Here is an 18,484-nt window from a genome sequence, read left to right as displayed (position 1 = left end):
ATGTATATCTCTTTCTGTCCTTATGTTTTCTACATGCCATCTTCTTCTTGAGAAATATAGCTCCCATGGCTTCCTAATTCCACTGTTTCTGTTTCCTGCAGGAAAATATAAGGTTAAGTGTTTTCCAGAGTCTAGAAACAGAGAAGCCAGATGGCCATTTGAGCAGAGAGAGCATCTGATGGCTACCTGCCTGTCTGCTAGCTGTAGAAAGCGACTCCAGTGTGCTATACTGGATACTCAGTGGAGCAGAGACAAGAACAGAGCTTTGACACCAGAATGAGGTACCAGATGAGATGCTGACAAAACCAGTAATGACAGGCATTTGTCCAATATGTCCTATTTCCTCAAGTGAAAATAAAAATTCAGCAAGGGTTGACCATTTGTTGAGCCCTGCAGCCAGTACGCATTTTACTTTTGTTCTATTACTAGTTTTACTACTCAGGTTCATCAGCTGACTTCTCGGATGTCTCTGCTTTTGCTCAGTTGTGGTGCTCTTTGGGCTGATTTGGTTTTCAAATGAGCCAAAATAAAAAGAAATTACTTTCCTACCATTAATAACATTTTTTCATAATGCTACATCCATACCTATAGGTTGACAGTAAACAATCAGAGGTGAAGACAGGGGACCTCTCTTCAAAAATGAAAGTAGGCTTTGATTGTCTTTCCCATTAAAAATAATTATATATACTTAGAAGAAAAAATCACTACCTGACTTTACCCTTATGAAAAAATGCCTGTTCTTCCCTGCGTAATTGATATCTAAGGTAAATGTGGTAGGTCTTTTCTATCTTGACTTTTTTTTGTGTTATGCCTACTGTTGCATGAATTTTAAAGCTTTTTGCCTTCACTTTCTGGCTTATTCCAAGTTTTGTTGTGTGGGGTTTTTGTTTTTGTTTTTTCTTGCATTATCTTTGCTTAAGTTAAGTTGTCAGTGTAGTTGATGTGCATATTAAAAGCAAATTTGTTGCTTAATTTTCCTCATGATTTAAGGCATTACTGAGATTCCTGAGACCCAAGGAGGTAAAATTGGCTTGATTCAGTATTTTCTGCTTAAGTACAACATGGAAAATATCACTTTTATCCAGTTATAAAATGGGCTTTGCATAATTCTTGGAGCACGAACAAAACAATTACACATAACTAAGAAGACTATCTTCATGGACGTCTGATCACAATCAGAAGTGGCAAAAAGGAAGGACCACAAGAATCAAATTCTTCAAGCAATTTCTCTGGAGTTTGTTCATGAAGATTTCCTCCTGGTAGATCTTGAGGAAAACATGAGATAGGTTTTGGAATAAAAATAAACAAAAGAAAACCACGTCATAGATTCAGAGTAAGCAGTGAGAAGACAGTACTGAATTAAGCTAAATTAGATTTAATAGGGTGTCTGACATAAATACAATATTGTGTTTATCATTAGTGGAGACAGCATCTGTTTTAACAGAAGATGGTGTATTTTAACACTGCTACATATATATTTGGGAGGTGGCAAATACAGACTTGGAAAAAAGTTCCATCTTATTGATATGTGTCAGAGTTTCTGTATGTAGTATTTAAGAAAACCTTTCATATTGCTTCGTGAGCATTATTTTATATTCATATTTTGTTGATTGTCTTCCTTGGTAGTTCAGAAACTTCAGCAACACCTCTATGACTCTAACTGGGACCTGTTTATTGCCAGATGGGAGTGCAAAGACAGCCTGTGATACCTTCAACAGAAGGTGCTGGTAGAGTTGCATGAAATCTGATGGAACAGCTGAGGCTATCTAACAACCAGCTCTGCAAATATGAGACTACTGGAGAAAGAAAGAGATTTTTAGGGGAGAGGAAGAAATGTGCAGGGAAAAGAAAGGGTCACGTCAATACAAGTCTGAAATCTGGCTATTTGGGGGCAATTATACACTCACAACCAGCTATTCAAAGTCAGAACAGCTGCATAAATGAAGTGACTTATGACAGAACGGTCTACAGGTATCTTTGCTGATGAACAACAGATGAACAACATTCTTGTGTTTTTATCTCTGCATCTGTAATTAGGAAATGGCTGTGTTGCTCAGCAAAAATAAGAGCTGGATAGATTCTCAGTGTGGTCGTGGTGGGTTGACCTTGGTTGGCTGCCAGGTGCCCACCAAGCAGCTTTCTCAGTCCGTCCGTCCCCCCCTCAATGGGACACAGGGAGAAAATATGATGGAAAAGCTCATGGATTGAGATCAGGACAGGGAGATCATTCACCAGCTACCATCATGGGCAGACCAGACTCAATTTAGGGAAACTAGTTTAATTTATTGACAAGTAATTGTAACAGAGTAGAACAGCAAGAAATAAAAACAAAACTAACCCCACCTTCCCTCTCCCCCCGCAGCGCTGTTTTCCAGGCTCAACTTCGCTCCTGACTCTTCTCCCTCGCCCCCACCTCAAGCAGCCCAGGGGGACGGAAAATGGGGTTGCACTCAGTTCCTAACGCTTTGTCCCTGCCAATCCTTCCTCCTCACGCTCTTGCCTTGCTCCAGCATGGGGTCCTTCCCGCAGGATCCTGTCCTTCGTGCACTGCTCCAGTGTAGGTTCTTCCCATAGGATGCAGTTCTTCAGGAACTGCTCCAGCGTGGGTCCCCCATGGGACACATTTCCTGCCAGAATATCTGCTTCTGCATGGACTGCAGAGAGAGAAATAATGTTTTCAGCTGTCTTTAAAGAAGGTTGCATTGACGTTTTGGAGTGTTTTTTTAATTCTTTGACTTGAAGGTGAAGATTTTTGTCTCAGTAATATTTGTTGCAGCAGATTGCCTTGAAATTATGAATAAGGATTAGAATTATCAGATTAATAGTGTATGTAGAATGACAGGAAGCATTTCTGCTTTTAGAAATAGGAGGGTTTAGATACTGTATGCTCCCATGCCACAGTTACTACAGATCCAAACTACTCTGATCTCCTGTGATTTTTAAATAGTGAATATAGAAAGCAAATAATGAGCTACAAATCAAATGTAATTTAGGATACTGTACTGGTTTTGGTTGGAATAGAGTTAATTTTCTTCGTAGAAGCTTTTGAAATGCTATGTTTCGGATTAGTGACTAAAACAGTGTTGATAACACACTGATGCTTTACCTATTGCTGAGCAGTTCTTGCACAGCATCTTGGCCTTTTCTGTTTCTCGCATAAACCCACAAGCAAACAGCCTGGGGCTGCACAAGAAGTTGGGAGGCAACACGGCTGGGACAAGTGACCTCAACTGACCAAAGGGATATCCCGTGCCATCTAATGTCATGCTCTGCAATAAAAGCTGAATGAAACCCTGCTTTCCTGGAGATGGCTGAACACCTGCCTGCTGATGGAAAGTGTTGGATGAATTCCTTATTTTCCTTTCCTTGTGCACTTGGCTTTTGCTTTCCCTATTAAACTGTCTTTATGTCAATGCACGAGTTTTCTCACTTTAACCCTTCCGATTCTCTCCCCCATCCCACTGGGTGGGAGCGAGTGAGTGGCTGCGTGGGGCTGAGCTGCTCACCGGGGCTATCCCACAACAGATACCAAACCCACTGTACACATGCACAGCCTATTAAAATATATAAATGTAAAAACCTGCCTGTTTCTAATTATTATTGTATAAGATGGTAACTTAATAACTATTTAAGTCATCAGCAGTTAAGCAGATTGTGTCTGAAGTCCTTGTTGCCTAATGTTTGTTTTCCACTTAACTTTCCATCTTGATTTTTAACCAAAAGTTTATTATTAAGTAAGATATCATCAGTTTCAAGGCAGTCCTGGTCAAAAATTTTGGAAGTCACTGTTTTATAAAGACTGCTGAAAGTATAATCCCATGCAAACAAAGATTGTTAGAAAAGAAGTAATTCTGAATTTAAAAATCTGGGTATTCCAACTAGAAACATGATGTGTAAAACATTCATGAGCTGAAAGTTTATTTTAAAAGGAAGAATTGAATTCAAGCTATCCTGGAATGACAACAATAACAAAAAAAGATAACCCCTCAAAATAAACAAAAACCCCCACAAACCCCCACAAATAAACAAACTCAAACCAAATAAACCCACAATGTGTTATGGAACTCTAAATGGCAAATAAAAATGTAGGAAGAAAAATAAATAGGATTATAATTATATAGAGGTAGTACAGTACTTCGGGTAATTTAGAACTGAATTATTATTGATAAATATGTACACTTGAAATCTGCTGTAACTTAAGGTAATATAAATCTGAAGAAACTTTCATACTGAACCAGTAGCTTCACTGACAGATGGTGTCTGAGAAAAGAACATGCCCCAAAGATTCATTTCAATGCATTCTTTGGACTTCTGGCACCCTGAAATGAGAGTATACCTTTTCAGAATTTAAACAAGATCTACAAGAAAATCTTATCTGGTTATAATATAAAACATCAAGTGCAAATGTTTCCCCAGATATGTACATTATAAATGCTCTAAATCTAACGTCTTGATTTTAAAAAGGAACATGTCATAGCACACTTTTGTTTTGGTTGAGATATTAGAAGACTTTATCATATAGGTTGGAAGATAAGCTCAGATGAGTGATTATCACTGCCTAGTAAGTACCAGTGCTTATCAGCCACTTCTAATTCATGGTAAAATGTAAATGTGACATAATTTAGCTTGATATAATCTTTTTTAGGTTTGCTTTTAAAGAGTTTGTCAAAGAAGATATTTAAAGCTGGTTTAAGCATTTCTTGGTGGTGGTTTTTTTTTTTCTCTTCAGGATGACTTCAGATGACATGATAGCCTAGCACATTTATATTTATAATCACAGGTTTTCACATATCCAAGAACTACAATATAATCTTATTTTGTTTATCTCAAATAAAAAAAGAATCCCCCCCCCCCCCAAAAAAAAAAACCTTTTATGCTTCTGTATTTTTTTTTTTATATTGAAACATAATTTTGTAGAATTAAAATAATTTGTTACCAAAAAATAAATCATATATTTTCTGTATTTGGATTGTCAACACTATGTACATTATTTCTAGAACAATTACACTGATTTTTATATATCAGTGGTTAATTTTTATGTTTGAGTAAATAATTCACAACCAATTATTTATGGAAGAAACTCACTTCTTTCTTTTATCTATGGATGACACCGGGTAGGAAGACTTACCTTTGGCAGAAGAGGATCAGGTTAGGGAGAACTTAAAAAACCTGGACATATATAAGTCCATGGGGCCTGATGGGATGCACCCACGACTGCTGAGGAAGTTGGCTGATGCTACTGTGAGGTCATTCTTGATTATCTTTGAAAGGTCACCATGACTGGGAGAGGTTCCTGAAGACTGGAAGAAAGAATATGTCACTCCCGTCACTCCAAGAAAGGCAAGAAGGATCTACAGAAGTACAGGTCTGTCAGCCTCACCTTAATCCCTGGGAAGGTGGTGGAGCAACTAATCCTGGGAAACAATTTCCAAACCCATGAAGGACAAGAAGTTGACCTGGAATAGTCATAAAGAATTTATGAAAGGGAAATCACGCTTAACCAACCTGATGGCCTTGGTGACTGTCTTGGTGGATGAGGAGAGAGCAGTGCATGTTGTTCACTGGATTTATCAAGGCTTTTTACAGTCTTCCCATCAGATAGGGTTAGATAAGTGCTCAGTGAAGGGGATTGAAAACTGGCTGAAGAGCTGAGTGCAGAGGGTTGTGATTAGTTGCACAAAACCCAGCTGGACGCTGGTCACCAGTGGTGTACCCCAGGTGCTGATACTGAGAGAAATACTATTTAACATCTTGCTTTATGACTTAGATGATGGGACCAAATGCACCCTCAGCAGGTTTGCAGATGATACAAAATTGGGAAGTAAGATTGATATTCCAGATAGATCTACTGCCTGGACAGCCTGGGGAATTGGGCTGAGAGTAATTGCACAAAATTCAGCAAAGGAAAATGCAAAGTTCTGATCCAGCAGACAAATAACCCCAGGCACTAGCACAGACTAGAGGCCAACTGGCAGGAAAGCAGCTCTGCAGAAAAGGACTTGGGGGTCCTGGTAAACGACAAGCTGGCCATGAGCCAGCAACGTGCCCTCCACCTCTGCTCGGCACTAACGAGACACATCTGGAGGTCTTAGCCAGGTCTCGACTCCCCAGTACAAAAGAGACTGGGATGGGTCCAGCAAAGGGCCACTAAAATGATGAAGAGACTGAAGCGTCTTCCATTTGAGGAAAGGCTGAGAGATCTGGGACCTCTCAGCCTAGAGAAGGCTCAGGGGGACCTCATCAATGGGCACAAATTAAACCACGTGAAATTCAGTCTGAACACAAGAAAACACTTTTTTACTGTAGGAGTGGTCAAACTCTGGGACAAATGACCCAGAGCGGTTGTGGAGTCTCCACACTTAAGAGATATTAAAAACCCGTCTGGACACGGCCCTGGGTAACCTGCTCTCGCTGACTCTGCTTGAGCAGGGGTGTTGGACTAGAGAATCTCCAGGGGTTCCTTGCAACCTCAGACATTCTGTAATTCTGTGATTCTGTGAAATAGATTTTCTGCAATAGTATTTTTTGATGTAACCAAGTTATATCAAAACTGCAATCTAAGCAACAGCAGGCAACAACAAATATAAATATATACATTAAACTACTATTTATTTGGAAAAAAATATAGCAGGTAATTTAGACTTTTGTTTTTTACTATTTTCATTATTTCTTATTTCTATTCAGTTTTTTGAAGTTGAGAACTATTGAACAGAAAAAGGAATACTCAGTTTTGAAAATGTCAAAGTAGTGTACCTCTTTCTGAAACAACTTGTTGAGGAGCTGGAGATGAGAACTGTGCGAAAACAGATCCTTCTTCATAGATTTTTTCAGTTGAAATAAACTACAATAAACTCAAGGAATTCTTGTGACATATAATTTTTCACAGAACAACCTCTCTGGATAATTCCTGAGATCTAGATGATCTATGTTTAGTCACCACTTCTTATGAGATTCTGAACCATACGATAGGTTTGTACAGTGTGGCGGCCCACCTGGGTCACTCTGTTTTCAGCACAACACAACACCTTACAGATAAGTCCCTGTTAATACATACATTCATCGACATTCATTTTCCACAATATATCTGTTTCCCACTTCTTGGACTACTCCCTTTGTTGCTTCAGGAAATTTGGTAGCTCTGATGCAATTGTACTCACAACATCACTGAAGTTGGATGGTACCTCCGGGGATCTTCTCATCCCACTGCCGTCCTCAAGCAGGGTCAGCTACAGCAGGTTGCAAAGCATATTGGCCAGGTGGGTTTTGAACCTGCCTAGGCAACCCGTTCCAGTGTTTGACCACCCCTACAGTAAAAAAATGGGGGTTTTCCTACGTTTAAGTGGAATTTCCTGTGTTTGAATTCGTGCTCATTGCCTCTTGTCCTATCATTGGGCACTACTGAGGAATGTCTGGCTTGCTCTCTTTTACTCCTCACGAGCATTGTCTTCTCCAGGCTAAAGAGTCCCATCGCAGTCAGCCCCTTCTTATATGAAAGATGCTCCAGACCCCTAATCATCTTCATGGCCCTTTGATGGACTTGGTCCCGTTATGTCCAGGATGTCCATGGCTCTCTTGTATGGCTTTCTTGCTCTTTTTTTGTTGTTGTTCTTTTTTTTTTTTTTTTTTTTTTTTAACAGTAGGATTACTCTTTGTTACATCTTTAGTACTGTCTCATTTATTAAGTGCATACTTTGTTTTATGTTGTCTAATTTTGATTCCACAGTTTAAGTCACATGGCATCTTTTCACTCTCAGGTTAATGAGTCTGATTTCTTGAGTGGAGGAGTCATCAACCAGGCAATTTTATGAAATCATTCCTCTATTTCTTTCATGCTATTAATATTTACTTAACATTCACTAATTTTTCAAATATTTCTGCAGGCAGGGCCATGAAAACAGTTGTAGTTAACACATTTAAATATGCATGCCAATACACACAGAGAAGAAAGCACTGAATATATGCCCAGATCTACTCCTCTGGGATTTGTTAACCAGACTGAAAGATTATGATGTGCTCCGTGTAATGACCACCACTTTTTTGCACTGCTCCCAGTGCCCCTTAGGAGGAAAATGTAAGTCAGAGAGACTGTGGTTTCTTTCCTGTTGGAGAGTATTTTGACAGATCTGTGTCTGGTATAGAGCACACTTTAATTTTGCGATAGTTGTTCTGTCAAGTGTATAGGAATAGTGGAATTAAAGTGGTGCTCAGACAATAACATATTTTGATCAGTGGGAAGGGAGTGAATAGGATCTCTTTTGAGTCCAGACTTTTCATTTTTTTCCACTGGCTTCTGAATAGCATGTAAAGAGTGTATTTAATGGCTTATACAGATGCCCTGGGAGACATGACCAAGTTAGCCCTGTATGATTTAGTATCAACAAGCTATTTTCTGTATTTAGCTATGAAGTGCTTACAATGTTCATTTTTAAATCCAGGGCATTGTCTTTTGAACATAATATGATGCTTTGGCTCACAGTGAATAATCCTATGTAATGAGAGCTGTCTGACTGGAGTCAGCTCATTTGCAAAATGCCTTTCATCACAGTCTATTCCAGTCCTTATAGCCCTCAGACTTTCTTTATCTTCCTCATATCTTTAATTTTAGAGTATGTCAGCATGCCTGAAGATGTTCAGTAGATTTAACACTTTTACTAATGTTTGCTGTTTTCACAGAGTTTAGCACCTCAGTCACCTAGTGCGGGAGTTACACTGATTTTAGTTACGGGTTTTTGTAAGTCTTTGTGTTGGTATTGTAAGAAATATATTGTTAAAAAGGAATGTTGGCCAAAAAAAAAGTTAGGAAGAAGGAAGAAAATCTTGAAGAATCAGTTAATGGGCATGATTTTAGTTTAACAAGACTGCATTAGTATTATTCAAGAAAATGGGAAAGGAGACTTTGAACTTCTGTTTCTGTGTTAGCCTAACAGAAGATAGCTTTCATATAATTCAGAAAGGATTTATAACCTGCTTGAGCAATAAAAAAATGTATCACAAAGACCTGGTTCATAAAAATTCTCAATACAAGTAAACCAGAAGGAATTATATTGATCAAAAAGTCAAGCCTTACCAAGGATAGCAATGTGAATAGCTGCTTCCTTAATGAGCAATGAAGGGACTGATAATTTGCCATAACCCAACTTTCTTATTGTAATCTATCTTAGGTTATAATGCAAAGTTGATCTCATGCAGAAAATTTTAAAGGGTGCTATTCAGCATGACTCACAGCCACTGCCTTTTTTCAGACATTCTGTTACTTGCCACAGACTAGTGCAGAGGTTTTCACCTCTTTAGTTAATCCTTTGCCCTGTGCCTGGATGATCTTAATTCAAGGGCTGGTTCTGCTCTCAAATCTACAGTGAGGCTCTCTGAAGGGTATAACAAATAAATATCCAATTTTTACTAAATAGTAGACTATCTAATAACTTATTTTTACTACAGTTTCTCTGACTGAGGTTAATGATTTTAGAATAAGGAAAGGAAAAGGAGAGACCAGTGGAAATCCAATTACAGATCTCATTTTAGTGTAGCGTTCAGATGAAGGGAGAAAATACTGAGAGGCAATTTGGAAGCCTACAATAAAATGTAGCAAAATTCCTGAGAGCTGGAACATCACAAAGGCACGTCATCTCCTTGTGTTATACTTTTGGGGTGCAAGCAGTGCTACGTGTAATGAAATTGGGGACCTTATCAATGAGCTGACCTACGGAATATACATTATACAAAAAGATTTTTCATTTTATTTTATTCCTAAATGATACTCTGATCCCAAACTGTCCCTAAAAAGTTTGCAAATAGAAGCATAGAATCATAGAATAACTCAAGTTGGAAGGGACCCATGAGGGTCATCAAGTCCAAACACTTGCTCTTCGCAGGACTACCTAAAGCTGAACCGTATGACTAAGACTGTCATCCAGACACTCCTTGACCTCTGACAGCCTTGGTGCTGTGACCGCTTCCCTGGGGAGCCTGTTCCAGTGACCGACCACCCTCTCAGTGAAGAACGTTTTCCTAATGTCCAACCTGAACTTCCCCTGATGCAGCTTGATTCCATTTCCTCGTGTCCTATCGCCAGTCACCAGAGAGAGGAGATCAGCACCTCCCTCTCTGCTTCCCCCCTTACGGAATTTGCAGACTGCCATGAGATCACCCAGCCCTCAGCATTCTCTTCGCCAGGCTGAACAAACCAAGAGACCTCAGCTGCTCCTCAGAAGTCTTGCCCTCGAGGCCTTTCACCATCTTGGTTGCCCTCCTCTGGACACACTCTAATAGTCTGATCTCCTTCTTATATTTAAGTCACCCCAAACTGCACACAGTACTCAAGGTGGGGCCACACCAGTGCTGAGTAGGACGATCACCACCCTCGACCAGCCAGCGATGCTGTGCTTGATGCACCCCAGGACACGGTTGGTTCTTCTGGCTGCCAGGGCACACTGTTGACTCATATTCAACTTGCCATCAACCCAGACCCCCAGATCTTTTTCTGTGGGGCTGTTTTCCAGTCTTTCAACCTCCAATTTGTACGTATAACCAGGATTGCCTCATCCCAGGTGGAGAATCTGGTACTTGCTCTTGTTAGATTTCATACAGTTGGTGATTGCCCAGCTCTCTAGTCTATCCAGACCTCGCTGTAAGACGTCTCTACCCTTGAGGAAGTCCACAGCTCCTCCTAATTTAGTATCACCAGCAAACTTACTTACTGTACATTAGATTCCTGCGTCCAGATCATTTATAAATTGAAGATCACTGGTCCTAAAATTGAGCCCTGGGGAACCGTACTGGCGACTGGCTGCCAGCCTGGTGTAACTCTATTTACTATAACCCTTTGAACCCCCCACATCAGCCAATTGCTCACCCAACATATTAAGGACTTGTCTAGCTGTGTGCTGGACATTTCTTCCAGAAAAATAGTGTGAAAGACAGTATCAAAAACTTTGCTAAAATCCAAACCCCTACATCTACTGCCTTCCCTTGTTCAACCAAATGGGTGACTTTGTCCTGAAAGGAAATTGAGTTAGTTAAGCAGGACTTTCCCCTCATGAACCCGTGCTGGCTATGACCAATGACTGTGTTGTCTCTCAAGTGTTTTTCAAGAACTCCCAAAATAACCTTCTCCATAATTTTACCAGGCACTGAAGTGAGACTGACAAGCCTGTAATTACCAAGGCCTTCCTTCTTATCCTTCTTGAAAACTGGGACAACATTTGCCACAGTCCAGTCAACTGGGACCTTTCCAGCGTCCCAAGACAATACAAGAATAATGGCGAGAGGTCCCACGATGACATCGGCCAGCTCTTTCAGTACCCTGGGATGAAACCCATCAGGTCCCATAGATTTATGCGCATCCAGCTGGAGCAGCACGTCTCGAACAAGTTCAGAGTGGGCTGGGTGTTTATCATTCCCCCAGTCATGGTCTTCCAACACAGGGCTCCAGGAGCCCAGGGCCCATCACAGGTGTTGAAGACAGAGGCGAAGAAGGCATTAAACATCTCTGCTTTGACTACATCCCTATTTGTGAGGTAAGCGACCTCATCAAGTAACAGACCAATGTCATCTCTGATCTTCCTTTTGCTCTTAACATATTTTTAAAAAAGCTCTTTTTGTTGTCCTTCACGGTACTGGCCAGCTTGAACTCTAACTGAGCTTTGGCCACACAAATTTTCTCCCTACACTGGCGAAATCTATTGGAAAACCTTTGATAGACTTGATGAATGAGATTTTTTTTTCTTATCAAAGATTGAGATTTATTTTTTTATGCAGCATGACTGTTTGGTATATATCTGAAGCTAATACTTCAATTAACTACTTTCTGGTAAAGTACATTAAATGAATTGCCATTTATGTAAAATACTGTCTACTGTTTGCTTGTTTAGTCACTTATTGCACAAAATAGTCTTATTAAACCATAATATAAAGAATTCCCATATTAGCCTTACCCTTCCCCTGCCTGCCCCACCCCAAATGAAAGACTTAATCAAATTGATTTAGCAACTTCAGTCCAGTCGTGAGAAGCTACATTAATGAGGTGGAAAACAGTTAAGTCACATAAGTAATTCCTAAAGAAAAGCACCTATTCTTAGTCTTGCAAACAGTTCATCAACAACTTTCAACAATTATCTTTACTGTAATGCTTTTGTCTAATAATTACGTTCTAATGTATTTTAATGTAATTTTTACAATGATGCTCCAGAAGTTATACAGAAATAAATTATTAACTTACCTGGTTTAAAAAATAAACATGTTTATTTAAAGATAATAATAAAATAATAAATAAATTGCTAAAAACCGCCGTAACATTGTCTGTGGTAACATGCACTTGAAAAAAACTGGGATTTTCCAAAAGAGGTTTTAACTTTGCTAGAGTACATTTTGCAAAGAACAATTGAATATTCTGTCTACATGAAATATATGTCATATTAATTATTTAATTGAGTGGATTTATTTTTTGTTCCTCTGGTTTATACACAGACCAACAAAGAGAAGATAATGACATATAATGACATAATATGTAAGCTAAGTGAATTTGCTGCATTTGTAATTCTGTCAATATAATTTCTAATTAAAGAATCATAACAACATGCTATTAAGAGTCAAATATGACATCATGTGTTGACAGCTACTTTATAAGATGATACTTAATGGTTACCTATGGGACTGTGCAAGATTAACAAGGTTGTGGAAACTGGAAAAGGCATTTACAATGCATATAATTAAAAGGAAATAAATGTTTAAAAAGGAATGAGAGAGTTGTCCTATTGGAAATATATTATTGAAATATATACTTGGAAGCTGTGTATGTAGTTATAAGAAAGTTATAAGTTAAAATGCTAAGTTATAAGAATATATTTAGTATAAGAATGTTTCGGTTCATTGTGTTGTGCCTACGATTGCAAAAAAAAACCAAAATAATCAAACTTTTTGATCATTCCAAAGATGACCAGGTGAATGGACAGCCACTAGCTTTCCTTTGTCAAGAACTATTCACACTCTGGCTATTTTCTTTCAAAGGATGAAGAAGCAGGAATTGCAGGTGGGAAGTAGGAGACACCATATAGCTTCGTTGCTGCAATTCTTTTGATACTGTCTACAATATTTTCCCTGTAGGATTCCTATCAGGTGAGCAAAAAGCTGATTGTAAAGCTGTACAAAAAGAATAGTTATTAAAGGTTTACTGTCAAACTTGAAGAATGGACTGAGTAGAATTCCAAGGGAGTCTGTGATAGCTCTAGTAATGTTCAGCAGTTTTATTAACAGCCTCACTGATGGAATGGCAAGTACACTGATTAAATTTACAGATGACATCAACCTTCTGGAGTCTGTAAGCACGTTGAAGTTGAATTCAGAATAATTTTGAGAAAATGGAGAAACGGTCAGAAAAAAAGACGCAATTCTACAAGGACATCTGCAAGGTGGAACTAATCAGCTGCATGAAATGAGAACAGAGAATAATTGGCTAAGTTATTGAAGAAATTGGGTTATTTTATCTAGACAAAAAGGAGAAAGAAAGGAGATAATATAATGGCCTTTATATATGGAAGACACCTACCAAGAGAAAGGTAATAAACTGTTTTCTCCACGTCACGTGTAGATAGGTTAAGAAGTAAGAGACTTGCATTAGATCAAGCAGTTTTTATGTCAGGATTTTTTTTTTTTTTTTTTTGTAACTGTAAGAATAGTTAAACATTAGAATACATTTGCTAAAGAGGTTATATGACCTCTATCACTGCAAGCATTTTTTAAATAATTAGGAATAATACAGACTAGCTGATATTTCCAGGCTGACGGGGTGAACTATCTGACCTATTATTGACCCTTTTGGACAGACATGCTTTGATTATTCATATGTATATACATACACTTGAAGCCATGTGCTTCATTGGAGCAACGTTTCAGTTCACTAATTTGTTTCTTTAATTAGAAACTAAGTAACATGACTTAATTTTAAACAGAAACCTTTTTGACTGTTGCCAGTTAAAGCTCAGACGTCTACCTGCACTGCTGTAATTTAACAGTTGTCAGCTACGCTGCATTGAGTGTATGCATGCTCTTAGAGAAAAGGATATTGCCAGCTGTGCTGATTCTTACTTCAATTCATTTTCCTGTCTGGATTCACTTACATTGCTCCAGAATATCTTGTTGGGGGGGAAAAAAAAAAAAAAAATCAGAATCATGTCCAGAATATCTAAACTGGTTAATATTAAAACTGGTTAACTATAAGGACATCCTTAGGGTTGCTGCAGAAACTAAGATAGTTTGCAGTCTACTGAGTACATAAAGACAGAAAGAGACAGAGTGATGTATCATACAGAGATGTATGGTATATAAATTCTTTTGGTTGGAATCTTTCGATATTTACCCCTAACACCTATGGAGCAAATGGTTGTGCTTAGAAAATGCAGCCAATGAAAAGGCATACTGTTTGTCAATGTGTGCAAGTGCGATCCCTCCTATTGCTCAGAAAATCTTGGCAGTTAAAAATGATAATTCATATAAATAGACTGTCTAGTAAACGTGACTAGATTCTATTTTTCATCCTTTTATCCTAGTAAGCTTGTGACACATAATTTCTTTGCAATAAATAGTAGATGACACATATGCACAAATTTCAGTTGTTAGTGTAAAGGCATTCAGGAATATCATAGGAGGTTATATATGTATCTAATATGATGCTACACTGATATGATACATCAGGAGATCATTTATAATGCTTTGATATCCATATCTGCCACTGTTTCACTTTGGCCCTCTAAAGGGAACTCAGAGGACAGGAGAAAACATGTATTTTACCTTACCTTAGTGCCTGTATGGAAAGCAGGGTTTGGCAGCTCAGCACAAACACAGCAATTGAAAGCAGCTGCAAAATATTCTCAGAGAATATTTGAAGCCGTATGGAAGTATTCATAGGGAATGGATCGGCTAGCAGATGACCTATACTCAACACTAAAATAAAGGAGCAAAGCAGACAGAAGGGGCTGACAGAAGACAAATGTGGGTCTATGTTGGGGGCAGGACACAGTGCCTGTATCTCTTTGGATGTGGACTGTGGATTGATATTTTACTAGGGATTGGAGAGGTGCCTATTAGCAAGAAGACTGAAATACCATTAAGGGTGGTATTTCAGATAGGGAAAACCCCTATGTGATTTCTATGATCACTCATAAGTTATCAATAAAGACAGAGTCTAGATATTCTCTATCAGTGTCAGAAGAAATTGTGAAAGTGAATAAAGAAAATGGTAAATAAATAAATAAACCGAACTGTAGGTTTTTTCCTCTTGGTAGAAAAGATTTTTCTGCTTATTAAATAAGTATTGGTTTGGGGTTTGCGGTTGGTTTTCTGTACATAGCTAGCCTGAACTAAGAAATTGTCATTTATCTTTTTTTTAGCTGTCAAAGTATATCCCCAGTGCTTTCTTGCTACAATATCAAATATAATTTCATAGGATGTATAGAAACCACTTTTTTTGCAATGATTCTTAGTTTTGGTTCAGTTCCTTAAGTGCACAAAAATGTAGACTTCACATCTGCATCTTTATTGATTCTTCCCTGATGAGTTGTGTCTCCCATTTTTTTTTTCCTTAGTCTGAAGGCAATAATCAAATATCCTACAACTTTTCCTCCTTTACTACATAATCTCTATGTGAAATGCCTGCTGCCTGTAATTAGTGGCTCTTGCTATATCTCATATACTTCTCATGCTTTCCAGCCTCCCAGCAAGAAGCTGCAGAAGTTACCAGAACTCAAGTAGGCCTCTCTACCTTTCTAACATTCCAGGAAACCAATTTTTTGACACAGCTGACATTGTTTGATAGGCTACATTTTTCTACAAATCGCAATCTGGTCATGAAATATAATAACAACTCTGAGCTCCGAAAGTGCCACTCATAAAATGCTTTGGAGAACACTGTAGGATAAATTGCTTGTGATCAAGGATACTTAAGTGAAATAGCAAATGTATAATCCTTTAGACCACTTTCATATTCTAACGCAGGCTAAAATTTGTAGATAATAGGAGGAAATCTGATCCTTGGCTGATGGGCTCGGTTAGCAAAAGCCCTAGTTCTTGCTATTTCAAGTACCTGAGGATTATATTTAGGGTGCATTAAATATCCAGCTCATTCTGATCACAGTTATCTTAATAATTTTAAGATACTGTGTTAATTATCCCTCACTAAACATGAATAAGAAGTGTCATGAAAATTATTATTATGACCTTTACCATGTCTGCTCTTTTCATGATTTTGTTGAGAATTTTACAAAGACAAACAGTTTATGGAAGCCAGGGAAAAAGAAAACCCAGAAGACAACTATTTTACATACTAAGAAACGGAAGGAAATCAGTAGTGTATGAATATGGATATGGGACAAAGAATAATCTTACAGCAAGGAGGCAACAGGAAAGGTAGGAACCAGGTCACAGGTATATAAAGAGGAAAACTGATTTGGAGTGAGGCTGTAGAGTTTGCTTTTTTTGTGTGCTGGCTATATGATCATACTGAATTATCCCTATTCTGAGCCCAACAAGCTCAGATTTTGTAAGCAGAGGTCTTGGCTCGACAGTAAGAAAAGTCTTCATCTGGCCATTCTACAGAATACTGCCAATGAAAAAAGGCAGGATCAGAACTGCTGACAAGGAAGTAGACCAAAGGGAATTAAACAACCAGAAATTATCAATTTAAAGAACCTGAGCAACGAATCAGAATTAATTAACATAAATATGTTTAAAAATTTATACAGAGAATAAGTAAAGGTTACCAAATTTACAAAAAAATCTGAGTGTTATATTTATGCATTTCAGAAGACACAATGCAGAAAAAATAATTTTTCCAGTTAGTAATATTAATGGATAGCAGAAGAATGGAAGGTGGAAATGGAAAGCAAGTTTGTCCTCCAAATCAGTTAAGAACAGAGAGGTGACCACATGAAAATCGTTACAGCTCGAAGTGATTCAAAGAATGATGATGTGGAAACAAGTGACTCACATCTGGAAATAAAACCTTAAAATTGCAAATTTGAAAGGTTATTCTCTTTAACCTTTGATAGAGTTCCCTTTAGACTTTTCGATTGTAAACCAGTCACAGTTTCAAAGGGAAAGAAGTAGTCAACTACAAATTATGGTAGCAGTGTCAGGATGCTAAACATGGAAATGATAATTCATTTTAAGATAAGCCAACTGTCACAGCCCGAGAGCATGAATGTTTTTAAAGTTAATATGTATCTACTTACTGTATTTCAGAGTAAAAAGAGCTAATAAATAGCATGTTTAAATTATATAACAACAGATACTGCTAGGAACAGCAGTCAGCTCTGATATAATAGAGAAAGTTTCTTTGAAAAAGTCCAACAATTTACTATGTTTTGTATCTGTCATTTTCACATTTGAAAAGCGTCAAAAGAAAAGCTAGAAAAAACATAATTAATTACTTCTAATGTTTAAAAATGTAAGCTGAAATCAGATGAACTGCTGGCATACAATGTGTCTATTGTATAAGATAAATGCAGTCAGGATTGGCTCCTGAATTTTACATTTTAAGCCAATTGGAGCAAAAAATCAACAAGGGCAATAGATAACCTAGCAGGCGAATGACTCTGGTGCTAGGTTTTAACTTGAGCTGAATTTGCCTAGCTGACTCATAAGCCCCATGAAGAATGTTGGCTTACGACAGCATCATAATACATGGAAAATGGCAGCACTAATGGATACCAAAATGATAAAGATAGCATTCTGTGGAGATGAATACCTCAGAAGAAAACTTTAAAAACCTGTAATTAAGAAAGAGTGTGATGTATTGCAATATGTTCAGTTTTACATTGGAAGGTACTATATAAAGCACACGTATTGATTAACATAAATCCTGACTAACAGTTTGATCTATGGATAATAATGATTTGTATTACACATTTACATTTTACATTGTTTCTATCACTGCATCCCGTAATTAATAGTAATTCTCTCATTGGGGTATTAAAAAGAATAGTAAGTGGGAGGACAATTTGATTTCTGTGCTGGGAAAAAAAATAACCTTCAAGACCTTCTCTTCTACAAACCTTATCTTTAGAGATGACTTTAGCTGCTGGCAATAAGTCTATTGCTGTAAATGGATGTAATGGAAAAAGGCAATCAGACTAATTCTTCGTTTAGAGAAATGGTAGATGGTAAATATTAACAAATAGAACAATTATTGGAGGGAAAACACTGTGTGCAAATGATTTAGGCAGTAGAATGTGAGATCTCAGTTCTGTAAAAAAATGTATTCATCAATACATGGGACTATGCACAATTTTAGCATTAGGTTTATGCAGAACTGTTGGCAGGACCAGGGTCTAGGCATATGTTTCATATTTCCCTAGCATTCATAGCTTGCTGCTTTGGACCTTAGAAAAGAGACAATGGGAATAATTTCTGTTTTGCAAACTTAAAATGCATGCTTTTTGACAAGATCATGTGTGTGCTCTGGTCTTTGGAGCACTAGTTTTCATATCAGTCT

The sequence above is a fragment of the Accipiter gentilis genome, chromosome 15, assembly GCF_929443795.1.
Source record: "Accipiter gentilis chromosome 15, bAccGen1.1, whole genome shotgun sequence".
Classification (NCBI taxonomy): domain Eukaryota; kingdom Metazoa; phylum Chordata; class Aves; order Accipitriformes; family Accipitridae; genus Astur; species Astur gentilis.
This window is presented reverse-complemented; position numbering follows the sequence as displayed.